This window comes from Salmo trutta, chromosome 27 (assembly GCF_901001165.1).
Source record: "Salmo trutta chromosome 27, fSalTru1.1, whole genome shotgun sequence".
In the NCBI taxonomy this organism is placed as follows: Eukaryota; Metazoa; Chordata; class Actinopteri; order Salmoniformes; family Salmonidae; genus Salmo; species Salmo trutta.
Genome location: NC_042983.1, coordinates 31,548,891 through 31,562,496, shown reverse-complemented (window position 1 = coordinate 31,562,496; position 13,606 = coordinate 31,548,891). Strand labels below are relative to the sequence as shown.

The 13,606-nt window shown below is 41.0% G+C and overlaps 1 long non-coding RNA gene across 5 annotated transcripts in view; it reads right to left on the bottom strand.

Moving 5' to 3' along the window:
* The window catches only part of LOC115164899 (uncharacterized), a 77,174-nt gene that overhangs the window by 40,419 nt on the left and 23,149 nt on the right, over positions 1–13,606 (bottom strand). For all 5 annotated transcript variants that reach the window (XR_003870014.1, XR_003870016.1, XR_003870017.1 and 2 more), the window contains exon 2: positions 13,310–13,408. This is a non-coding gene — a long non-coding RNA (uncharacterized LOC115164899). The remainder of the gene's footprint in view (positions 1–13,309; positions 13,409–13,606) is intronic.

Below are 13,606 nucleotides of genomic sequence, written 5' to 3'. Positions count from 1 at the left end.
CCTTCAGCTAGAATTCAGACTATGAATTTATTTTCTTCTTTCTTCCTTTCTTTTGTCTCATGGCACTCATTGAAATAAACAACTAGATCACATAGCTTCTTCTGTGGAAGTCTGGGGAAGTTATACTGATTGTCAACATCATCTCAGATCATACAGACAGACCTGATTTGTGCCTGTGTTGGAGCTTAAATGCCCCTTGCCTTTCTGGGTACAGATTGCTACCATTACCGGGACCATTTCTCTGCATGGGGGACAAAAAAAAGAAAAACATGAAAGAGGACAGAGGATTTTCTCGAAACTCGCTGATGGAACTTGAGTGACAATTTGGTATGCAATTGTCATTGTCACTCAGAGACTTCGCATATTGAAGTTTATTGGGATGAATCTTGTCGTGGAGGCAGAGCTGAGTGATTTCCACAAGATGGGCCAGCTGCAAAGTCAAAATTGTCTACATATCGTAAAAATTTAGGAAAGCCAAAATGTGCTTTTTGGTCTTAATTTAAGGTTAGCGTTAGGCATAAAGCAGGGCTCTAAATTAACATTATTCATTAGTAGCACTTGTCTCTCAACTTAAAAAGCTTAGGAGCACCACATTTAGGCTCACGAGAAATGTAGGCTCACGAGAAAATATGATTTTTTTAAATTGATTGGGCCTATATGTTTTCTCAACAAGCTGTCACAATCTCACTCCAGAATTAGAAGTTCATCCACGTTCTCCAAATGTCAAATTTCGAAGTGTTTTTGTTGCTTCTGCTGCTCTGTATTATTCCTCCTAATGCTCTGAATCATTCCATTTCTCCAAACGTCACTCCGAATGGTTAAGGTAAGGGTTAAAGTTTGAGATAGGGTTAAAACATTAAGTTTAGACACTCATTCCGAATGGTTAAGGTAAGGGTTAAGTTTTGGAATATGGTTAAAAATAAAACAAATAAAAACAGTGTCCATGACTGTGATGATCAAACACGCAACCTTCTGATCCAGAGTCATGGGATTACGTCTATCTACCAACCCCGTCCACAACGCGCACTGTTGCCCCTAGTGGCCGGTTTTGAAAGCCATTTTCCTCAGGACATGAATAGACTTACAAATTCAATGTCAATCTGAAATCCAAATCAAATTTTAATGGTCACATATAAGTGTTTAGCAGATTTTATTGCAGGTGTAGCGAAATGCTTGTAGCATCTTGAACGATCTCCCTTCCTCTTGAACAATGAAGCACATATTGTGCCTTAGAAACCATAATTGTTTTCATTCTGTTCCACTGTTCCAAACAGCAAAATAAAGTTCTGAACCCGGTTCGAATGAAAAAAAGTGACCATTTATATCGTTCCTTTCTGTTTCCTTTCCTTTTTAAACCTCTGAAATATATATTTTTATTTTTATTTAGCTCGACATTAAATTACTCCACTAATGGATAGAGCCGTTTGCTATGGAGCAGGAAAGCTATGCACATGCTTTGGAAAGACAATGGTAGTGTAGGGTGCGACATGCGACTGACATTTTGCGGGTGAGGAGAGCGCAGGGCATGAAGCATGGACATCTTGTTATGACAAGCATTATCTGAGTTAAGCCCACATAATTATACGTAGAGAGGAGTGGCTTCTATGAAGGAACTTTGAATGTCGTTGACCTTCAGAGAGTTGGCTTAACTAACGTTGGACTAGAGCTAGCCCTTGATCATAACTCTCAGTTCTATTACATTCCTTAGAATGCTGCATATTGTTTTTAAGAGCTAGACCAAAGCTAGCTAACAATCTAGCTAGCTAAAAAGCTTGAGTGTGCAGAGTGGCACCAGAATAAAGATAAAAACAAGTTAACATAAATTAACGTTATTAACCAGTACCCATGCTTTTAAAAATAATGGTTATATTCCGGAACAGTATAGATCACTTTTGTTCTCGGTTCTGGTTCTGTTCCTCAAATTGTTTTGCTATTGTCCTGTTTTCAGTTCTGCACCCTGAACCGGTTCCAACTCCTGAAAGAAACGAACTAACACTGTTACGACAGTTTATTATAAAAGCTAAAATGTTGATGGAAATACCTGTATTTTCAATTACAAAGTCATTTGTGGAATATTTGGTTTCTACACTATGTAAAAGCACTATTTTCCTATTGAGATACATTACATAGAAAATTGTACGCTGTATCTTTAAAAACGTCAGGTTTGTGACAACATTCAAAAGATCTGTCATTCATTCATTGCTATGATCATTGATCTCCTGAAGATGCTATCTCCAAGTATACTGGCAGCTACCAGGTTGTTAGCTAGCTAGCGAATGAGATAACATGACTAAACAAAGTGTAAACAAATGGTTAACGATGCGCGAGCAGTTTAAGAACAGCCTACGACATGGTTTATGAATAATATGCTGTCCTGGTGGTCTGCTATAGGAAAGTAAAAATGTTGTGCCAGTATTATGGGTCAGATCTTTTGACCTCGTTGCTGTTTTTCTCTAGTGCACTAAGAAATAATGGTACAGCGAAGCCTTATCATTACAACAATTATTATCTGGTAGATTTTTTTCCTTAGTCACACAGTGCTCCCAAAATAAACTCCTGGTCGCACAGAAAAATATTCCGTTGCATATGCAACCAAATTGGTTGCACTTTAGAGGCCTGGGCATAAGATGTGTTTAAGGTTAGGGTTAAGGTTAAGGTTAAGGTTAAGGTTAGGTTTAGGTTTAAAATCAGATTTTATGACTTTGTGGATGTGCCAGCCAGTGACTACCCTGCAGAGCTGCCTCCAGTACATGTGTCATCCCAATAAATGCCAACATTGTCAGGCCTGTTTCTCATCTCCTAAAGCCACATCCTTTTTCAGAAGTGTCAGAATACAGTTGGAATTCAGGCAGAATGGTCGTCTCGTTGTTTCCCTTTTCCTCTGCATAGTTCTAAAGAGCAAGTGGGGCTTTAGTAAAGAGATTATGGTTGGGCTATCTATTAGGATTTAGTTTGTATGGTTGTGTCATAGATATGAAAAGAATTAGTATAAAAGTCCTAATTACTTGAAATAAAAATAAACATTTAATCTGTTTAATCTGCCACATCTTTTATTTACAGTATATTTGACAAAATGTGTTTGTCATGCACATATGCAAGCTCACACAACAGTCACGCATGCTCACACGCACACAGGCATACACACACACACACACACACACACACACACACACACACACACACACACACACACACACACACACACACACACACACACACACACACACACACACACACACTGCCAAAACCATTGGTTTGTAGAGGAAGATGACAAATATTTCAGAGAATGCAGACTGAATGGGGGAAAATTCATATGCAACACTATGTTCTTCTTCACATTGAAGAATCAAATCTAATATTTTGTGGCCATTGAGCATTGGGTTAGGCTGTGAAAGAGATGTTGATTGCCTCTGCTAACAAGAGCATAATGTATTCTATTGTGTTCATCATTCGTCCATGTTTATTAAGGCAGGAACAGGCATGATATTTCTTGTTCCCTCCCATATCTCTCTCTCTCTCTCTCTCTCTCTCTCTCTCTCTCTCTCTCTCTCTCTCTCTCTCTCTCTCTCTAAGTGGATGGGGGATGTTGACGTGGAGGTGGTATGACAGGCAAGGCATCCTAAAGCCAGGATAAGAATGGGAGGATGAGAGGAAGAAAGAAGAAAATGAGGGTGGGAAGATGAGTGAGAGAAAACAGATACATATATCAAGAAAGTAAGGTAAGCAGATGAGAGGAAAGCAGGAGAAATAGGTCGGAGGACAACCAGGTGAAGGGATGAGAGGATAGAGGGATAAGAGAACGAGAGGAAGATATGATGAAAGAGAGAGAAAGGTAAAGCGAGAGACAGGAAGGGAGAGGATGATGCCAGGGTGGAGTTCAATGGAATCAGGGGGAGTGCCCTCTCCCCCTCCCTCCTCCCTCCTCCCCCCGTCCCCCTGTCAGGTTCCCACTCGCGCTACCCTCTTCGCCCCTCTCGTGCCGTCTCTAGTTCTCTCCCTAATGAGAGCTGGCGGGACAATAGTGCCATTGTTGGCAGTGTTTGGGAAGCCCGTGCTGAGAACAATCACTTTTTACCCAAACAGTGGCACAGCCCAAACCCTTTCCTTCATTACCGCTGGTGCACTGATTAAGTCTGCTCCCTCCTCAAGCCGCCTCAATGGGCCGTTGAGCCAGTCACTAGGAGCGTCCTCTGCCTTCTCTCCTCCTCAACCTCCTCCTCCACCTCCTCTCCTCTTCTCTCCTCCTCCTACTCTCCTTCTCCTCCTCATCCTCCACCACCTCCTGTCCTCTCTCTCCATTCCCTCATTCCCGCCTCTCTCCCGCTATCATCACTCTTTCATCCATCTCGGTTTGTTTCTCATTCACTAGTTCTCATCCTTGTCCCTATGTCAACAGCATTCCCTCTCTGATTTGCACCTTTCATTAACAGAGACACAAAGGTCCACGTGTAACCACACTGTCAAGATTATAAAGGAAGAAGACGATAGATTGAGAGATAGAGGAAGAGAAAGGAGAGGGAGTGAGAGGAGAGGAAGAGAGGGAGAGGGAGAGAGAGAGGGAGGGAGAGAGAGAGAGCAACAGCGAGGACAATAGAAATACATTTCAAAAACACAACTATGAAAAAATATGACAAACATATGGCTAAATGAGAGCTATACAAAAAATCCTCTCTTTCAGAATGACCTTGATAATCCGGGACAAAGCTAATTTATTTAAGATTGTATGTTACACTGTGGGCAAACAGAGGCTATGCCACCAAATGCAAAAGAGCTTTCCATATATAATACAATTGTCATGAAGGGAGTGCTATCCAGCCTACGCTTGTGAGGAGACAGTAGATTCCAAGCCTTTCTCTCTGCCACGTCTCGAGATCACGGTGACTCCTACAGACCATTATACTGCACCTGCGCCACGCAAAGCAGCATCATGAATATGCATAATAATGTGGGACTGGTGTAATTTCTCTGAGTTATGGGATGTGACAGGCAAGGAGCATACATCAGGTAACGCACAACTGACAAATTAATAATCCCTTTCTCCACATTACAGCGTTTTACATGTCTGTCGCAATACGCATATACACATTCATACGCTCACTCAGACACTGGAAATCACTCTGACAACACACATGCGCACACACACTCACACAGACACACAGGCAGGCACAGTTTTGCTAGGTACTGTAGTCCTATAAATGTTCCTCATCAATCTACACACAATACCCCATAATGACAAAGCAAAAACAGGATTTTTAGAAATGTCCAGCTCAAGGAAGAGTCTTGGTGGTTCCAAACTTCTTACATTTAAGAATGATGGAGACCACTGTGTTCTTGGGGACCTTCATTGCTACAGACATTTTTTGGTAACCTTCCCAGATCTGTGCCTCGACACAATCTTGCCTCGGAGCTCTACGGACAATTCCTTCGACTTCATGGCTTGGTTTTACTCTGACATGCACTGTCAACTGTGGGACCTTATATAGACAGATGTGTACCTTTCCAAATCATGTCCAATCAATCAAGTTGTAGAAACATCTCATGGAAGATCATTGTAAACAGGATGCACCTGAGCTCAATTTTGAGTCTCATAGCAAAGGGTCTGAATACTTATATAAATAAGGTATTTCTGCAAAAAATTCTAAAAAGCTGTTTTCACTTTGTCATTATGGGGTATTGTGCATAGACTGCTGAGGATTTGTATGTATTTAATCCATTTTAGAATAAGGCTGTAAATAAACAAAATGTGGTAAAAGTCAAGGGGTCTGAATACTTTCCGAAGGCACTGTAGACCGATCATGTCCAATAAATACAAACAGTGTGTTTGTCAAAAAATAATAGTATGTGTTTCTTTTCACATAAAAGATGCACCCCGTAAATGTAAGAAACACATACGCTCGGCATGAGGCTTGTCAGATGTACCCAATTACTCAATGCAAATAGGGGGACTGGGGGGGAAAAATCTACACAACCTCAATGAAATATAACAAGATTCCACAGTGGCAGAGAGAGACAAAGACTGCCATCACCAAGCAACACATTAGCTAGTGGTCCTACATGAGCGACAATAGTGATAGGGATATGTTTAAATCATTTCACTGATAGGACACTGCTGATTAGAAAAAACAGCTCATGGACACACACTCATCAAATCAAATCAAATTGTATTTGTCACATGCACCAAATAAAACAGGTGTAGACCTTACAGTGAAATTCTTACTTACAAGCCCTTAACCAACAATGCAGTTTTAAGAAAAATAAGTGTTAAGTAAAAAATAGATAAGTAAAAACTAAAACTAACAAATAATTAGAGAGCAGCAGTAAAATAACATTAGTGAGGCTATATACAGGGGGTACCGGTACAGATTCAATGTGGGGGGGCACCGGTTAGTCGAGGTAATTTAGATAATATGTACATGTAGGTAGTGACTATGCATAGATAATAAACAGAGAGTAGCAGCAGCTTAAAAGAGGGGGTGGAACAAACAGAGATGCACACAGACAGACACACAGAGGTCTTTGTGGTTGTGTATGAAGATGAGGGGCTATTATAATGATAGAGCAGTGGGTTCCCATTAGTTAAAGGTGCAATATGCAGAAATTGCTCTGCCATTTCCTGGTTGCTAAAATTCTAATAGTTTGCCTAATTTTAATTTATGTGACAAAACCAGCAGTCAGAGTGTAGAGAATCATTGTACCATCTAAACCGCTGTGAAATATATTTTCAATAACCAAAACTATTGTATTTTCAGCTGTTTGAAGCTGGTGTACAAAGCCGAAAGTAAAAGACGTAAAAACTAAACTGAAGAACAGGAAGCATTAAAATAGCACTCATACAGTAGAACATATCTGCCGCTTCTTAGACTAAAATTCACATTTCTATGTGAATTTGGTCGGGTCTCCCAAAAAAAGGTACATATTGCAGCTTTAACGGTCAGCGCTTGTGGTAAGGGTCAGCACTCTGTAGCTGGACTATAAAAAGAGAGGATTCTGATTGGTCGTTTCATAAGGGACTGATCCCCTTTAATGAAGATGGGCTATGCTCCACATGATACTACCATCACAGGAGAGGGTTGTCACATCATTGGCTGTAGATCTAGAATTCCAATAATCAATTGAAATGATTATTGAGACAAAATATGTCACGTTTAGAAATATACTGTAAGTTCAAACGAACAGGTGCATTCAGACAGACATACAGACATACACACTCACTGAACTCAAAAATGATAACCATGTATGCTTTGTATGTACACACACACAAACACACACACACACACTGCCACTAGCGCATCAGAGAGCGCCAATTTACAGATGCTAGCGTACTGTACTCGCCCCCGCCTCTGCCTCCGCCTCCGCACCTCTCTTCTCGCCTCTTTTCCTATCTTCGCTTTACCTCCTTCCCCCACTCACATCCTCTGTGCTGCCACACACACACCCAAGGGGAGGACACACTGCTCATACCACCCAGGAAATTAACTTGACATTTGATGCAGACAAAAAAGTACATTTTTTTTTGGGGGGGGACAACAAAGTGTACCCATGCAGAGATAGGGCCTAGTAGGATATAAACCCAGCCCCCCTCTCCTAAGCCCAGCAACACATTCAAGGGGATTTCAGCGGTCTACAGACGGCACCGGGGTGCCTGCAGAAAATGAACTCCATCGTTTCCAGTCCTCCTCTATCTTTCTCCATCTCCGTTTTCTATCACTTCATATCCAATCCATTACCTTCTGTTTGTATGATGTGAGGTTGAGAGAGATAACAGACATTAACAGAGGACTTGATGATGTCTATGCTTGCGCCCCCACCCCTTCAGCACACACAAATATTTAAATGAGATTGAATGCAGGATTTTTCATAGAAATGCAACACTCAGCTTCTACTGTTGTGGATGTCATATAGCTTCCAGTGCATTGGTTTAGTAAAAAAAAAAAAACACACACGCACACACACAGACAAGATCTTGCATAATGATTAATGCTTTAGCCAAAGCTGCTCAGTCATTTGGGTATGGTGCCAAACAAACAAACACACACAAACACACACACACACACACACAGGCGACGGCCCAGACAGTGTCTGTCTCGGTCCCCCCTCCATTAGACATGCAAGAATGTTAACGTCATTATGCACTATTGTAAGTGTCTGTCTGTGCCCTCCCCCTTCTCTCACTCACCATATTGTGTCTGAGGGGTAGTCCAGACGTGTGTGTGTGTGTGTGTGTGTGTGTGTGTGTGTGTGTGCGTGCGTGCGTGCGTGCGTGCATGCGTGCGCGTGTGTGTGTGAGTGTTCTTTTATATGTTACTGCACACAAATCACTGATCATAGCTGAAATACGGGCAGCTCTGAGCGCTATGCAAACCCACTCACACATAGTCTACGTCTTTTACACACAGTTATACAGACTAGATGTTTAAGTGGATAGTCTCTAAAGCTGTGTTCGAAAATTATATCTAACTTCATTAAAACACAACAAGCTACTGTTCAGAATTAGAGCAATCAAAATGATCCTAAATGTGTGAATTATATTTAAATGATGTTGACAGTTGGTGTGCCATCCTTGGTCAGATTTAAACAGAATGGTAGCTCTGCAACCTGCCGGTAAGCGATCTCTCATTTGAAAACCCTGAGCAGTCGAAAGGCACCACAAATTGTATTTTAAACAGTTACTGTAAAAATTTTACAAAATTTTACACATAAAACCTGCATGACCAAAGTTTCAGACGATGTGGACATGTTGGCCTCTGTACAGTTTCCTCATTATAAAGATATGTAATGCGTTAAAAAAAAATCTCAATGTGCATGGTGTACACTGACATGAATATCCAGGAATACACTGTGAATATGTGATTTTCGAAAGGGTCTGAGGGTAAGGAAAGGGAGGGAGTGGTTGTCAATTCTTAATCCCCCTCCCTTAGGCTTAATGAATGCACTCAGGAAAATGACACAATTTTGATAAGGTTGAAGTGAGCGAATGGGGGTAGAGGGGACACTTTCATTAGCCGTGGCGTTAGTAGGATCTGTTTTGCATTTCTCTGATGCTCTATACACACAGCCCTGCCCTGCCTTCCCTCCCTAACCTGCTCTCTTCCATCAAAACACAAGAGACACCTTTTCTTTTCTATTCACTGCATTCAGCAGATGAAACCATGAATTGAGAATAAAATATGTAATTCTCAAAGAACATTTATTCAAAATGTTGCTTTAAAAGATTAAAAAGGGAGGTGAATAAGGAGGGAAGGAGGGAGAAGATGCCTCTTGTTTGGTCTTTGCATTGTCTTAGGCAAGTCTATCCAGGTCCAAAGGAGGGATATTCAAAAACACTTCTGTACACAACAAAGACTAAAAAGACTGGTTTGGGATAAGACAGAGCTAAATTAAGCAATACATTGGGCCATCAACACCTTTTGTCAAAAAAGCTATATCTTAAATTGTTCGGGGCAGAAGAGGCTTGCCTACCACCCATCTTGGCTTCTGCAAACTCCCCTCCCTCCTGCCACCTTCCCTCTCTTCGCTGCCAGCGATTTGCATTCATTTGCATGATTTTATGATGTGCATATCCTTTGTTCTCAGAGTAAAAAGATGATGTATGAGAAACCCTACCTACGCAGCGCTACTACACACTCCACTGACGGCCACTTGGATATTAAATGAAAAAAAATACAACTGCAGTTTTATTCCTTTTAATTATAAATGGATAACTAGTGATTTTGTCACCCCACCCCAATGCCCTACCCCTGGTAATTCTGTGTATCAAAATTTGAAAGAAAGATGGATATGTTTCGGTTTTGTGGAATTTTTGTAACAGCCGTGGACAGGATAGAATGTGCTATCACAAAGCGGCAGGAGCCTCAGCTGATATATATAGCATGGGGGAAGGATCGCATCCAGGCATGAAATATGGAATTACATGACGAATAGGAAATATTAAAATGATAGATGGAAAATAAATCATTTAAATGAAATAGCAGCTTTCATATAAATACATTTTATAAATGACCTACTTTTTGCTTTGGTTAATGCTTTAACCTTGCTGCTAGCTATTGTGTGTTTATTACACATTTATTACATGATAATAATGGCTTTATTCTTATTGGTCAGATGGACAGGTGTAGATTTTCGCTTATGGACATCCAAAAGCTGTGTTCCCCAAGCACACACGCATAAACACATCCAAACACGCACACACACACACGCACACACACACACACACACACAAACACTGTACCATGCTTTAATCATGCAAACGCATGCAGGGGACATTATGTCCTGTGGCCAAGCGTTAATGACATGGAGGCTGCATGCAGGTATACAGATGTAGGATCTTAATTTGATCACCCTGTTGCAGGAGAACTTTCAGACTTGATTTTCCCTTACGAAAAATGTATCAACCCCTACAAATATGGACTTTAAATTATAATCCACATAAAAATTATAATTTCCTGTTGCTGCAAGTTTATTTTCCTGCTACAGCAAACTGGCTCAAATTAAGATCCTACGTCTGTATTCTGGAAGGTCTACTCTAGGGAAACACAGGCTGTGCCTTATGAACGGCAACACCTAACAATCGCTCTCTGTCATACTGGATTTCATTAGTGCTAAATTAGTATAAGTAATGCTGTGCCATATACAAACGTAATAGGATATAAACACACAGGATATTGTGCATTTTCATTGTTGCTATTCTATAAATCGAATACATATATACAGTATATATATGTAACCACTGCCCATAGAGCATACAGCACATTGAAACACAAGGCAATCATTGTAATTTGGATATTGTCAGGGAGTATTACTGAAGGATAGAAATGAGAGGCTGCAGTAGCCCTGTTTCCAGGGGGTACGTTTTAGGAGTGTCACTGCACATCTTCATCTGAGAGATGAAAATAGTCATCCCTTCTTGTTTGGGCTTTGACCCCATGATCCCTACTATGCTCTCACACAGGCAATGGCTGATGGGAGGTTAGACATCGCTCTGACTCCTAAAAAGCATAGTGGGCCAGTAACCTTGCATTGCAGTCTATCTAAATAATGCAGCGGTGGATATAGTGGTCTAACGACACTGACACACTGCTTTTAAGATGGTGACATGAATGCTATGGTACTGTTGTAGACACATCCTGATTAAAGGTAGATGTAGTATTTCGGAGAGAACCGTTGATAAAGCCCACATTCACATTTGCTAAGCATTTGAACTATAGCAAACCTAAAGCAATGGCCCGATACTGAAGGACTCTGATTAACAGTATACATCTAAACTCTTAGAAAAAAAGATTCCACAAGTGTTCTTTGGCTGTCCCCATAGGAGAACCCCTTTTGGTTCCAGGTAGAAACCTTTTTGGTTCCAGGTAGAACTCTTCTGGGTTCCATGTAGAATCCTCTGTGAAAGGGTTCTACCTGGAACCAAAATGGGTTCTTTAAAGGGTTCAGTGTTCTCCTATTGGGAGAGTGTACCTTCCTCCTGACTTTCATGTCCACAGCACAATGTTTTCCTGAAAACCTGTATAGTAAACTTTACTCCCATAATGGACTGGAGTTTTTTTGTTTGGTTTTGACCAAACACCAACCAGAGGGACAATACTGTATGACCTTGTCAACAGACAACACTGGCTACAACGTAAATGGCATCCTTCTAAAGAGAGATACTGTATAGTTACATTGGATACACACAATATTACCATGCCAGGGTGCTTTTTCATACCAAAAAATGAAACCACATGCTTGGTCTGAAAAATGTCTATTTTTGGTATTTGATCACAAATCTTTGGCTTTGACTGTATCATTGGCAAAAATAGAAACTAGTGATTTGATAACAACGCTCTCTATGATGGCTATAGGTCTGGGAGTTTAAATGGTGAGTAGTGACTCTGCCGCTGACTCTCCTGCCCGGCGACTCGGCCTGCCCTCCCTAATTGGCCCTTCAGAGCACTCCACCGATAGAGGGAGAGTAGAGGGAGTAATTACACTGGGTACACTACCACATGCTGAGGCCCATGGGTGCTGACATCACCCTCTCTCTTGAACCCTTTAATTCTACATCACACAATAAGTATTTTACTTGAATACCAAGACCTACAAACAGCCTTTTGGAGTAACCAGAATATTCTGAATGGTACTAGAGGTAATCTCTTGGTATTGTCTGGTACTGTTTGGAGAGTGTGAGTGAGATCGGTATTTTTAGCTATTGAAATATTTTTTATGACAGAGTTGTATTTCTACAGATTTAGCATGTGGTGCATAGCACGCACATTAAATATCCCAAGAAATTAACATATTGTCAATCTCTCCAGCTGTGTTTGAGATGGTTTTAGGAAGGCTGAGGTCAAAGGTCAAATCAAGGATTTTTTTCTTTTTTCTGCTAATTCTGAGTAAATAGGCCATTCAAAAATCCCGAATAATACCTTCCGCAACACATCACTAAAGCAAGCTAAGTTAATAGATCGACCAATATGGCAGTACAACTAAAATGCTACATCCACACATCATCCACACATCATCCACACATCATGTGGGAAGTAATACGGGAATGTTCCAAATGACCTCGCCGAGAACGCTGCCTGCTTGTGTATCATTTGCAATGGCTATAGCCATTTGCATTAGATTTTTATGGGGTACACCTTTTAGACTGTGAGTTTGTGCTGATGATAAACAGTGAACGCTAGCCTCTGCCCCCCCCCCCCCCCCCCCCCGTGACTCTGGTCTTGGTACGGACCAGAGGGCAGAGGAATGGGTCATGGGATTTGATATTGCTCATGGCCACGTTGCCTGAGCTTCCCTCAAACCAGTGTTTTTCTGTTTACTGTGTTCCCTGGACTGCTACTAACATCAAGGGTTTACTCTAATTTTCTCCATATAGCCTAACTTTTACACACTCACATGCAAACACATTTAAACAAATGTATATCTTTTTTTGGTGATTACTGAACAATTCATTTATACATTTATAATTAGTAGGTTTTGTTATCTGTTTTAACAAAACTTTTTTATTATCTTTGTATATTTTTTTTTTTGTGTTGTGGTTTTCATATAAGCCCTTGGGCTTCCAACCGCACGTGCACAATTGTTTTCTTTGTATTGTTGTCTATCAATTGTTTTCTTTGGTGCAAATAAAAAAATAAAAAATAAATACTCAACACAGAGGCTAACTTTGCTGCGGGCTTGCAGAGACACACACGCTCAAACACACATGTACACACGCTCACATGAAGATGAACAGAGTGCACGGACACACACACACATAACACACACAGCATGGTCAGTTTGGCATTTGCGTCTGTATTTTTTGGTGGCCCGTTGGCTTTCTAACCTGAGCTCATGTTGGTTCAGCAGTAGGCAAAGTCCCAGACAGACATGTCCATTTGGTCTCTCTCCTGAGCAGGGGAATCAGGGACATATTTCTCCAACCCTGCAACACGAGGGAACACACACACAGAGGCAAGGTTGTAAATGTAAAGCTTTTCCATGCAGCCACTAACCTTTACATGTCAGATATTGTTTCTAGACAAAATCACAATGAACATGTTCCCTCAATGCAGAGGAGAGGGGTGATCACATGACGCTTGTCAACAGAGGTAGCATTTACCATCGCTAAGTTTGCTTTGCA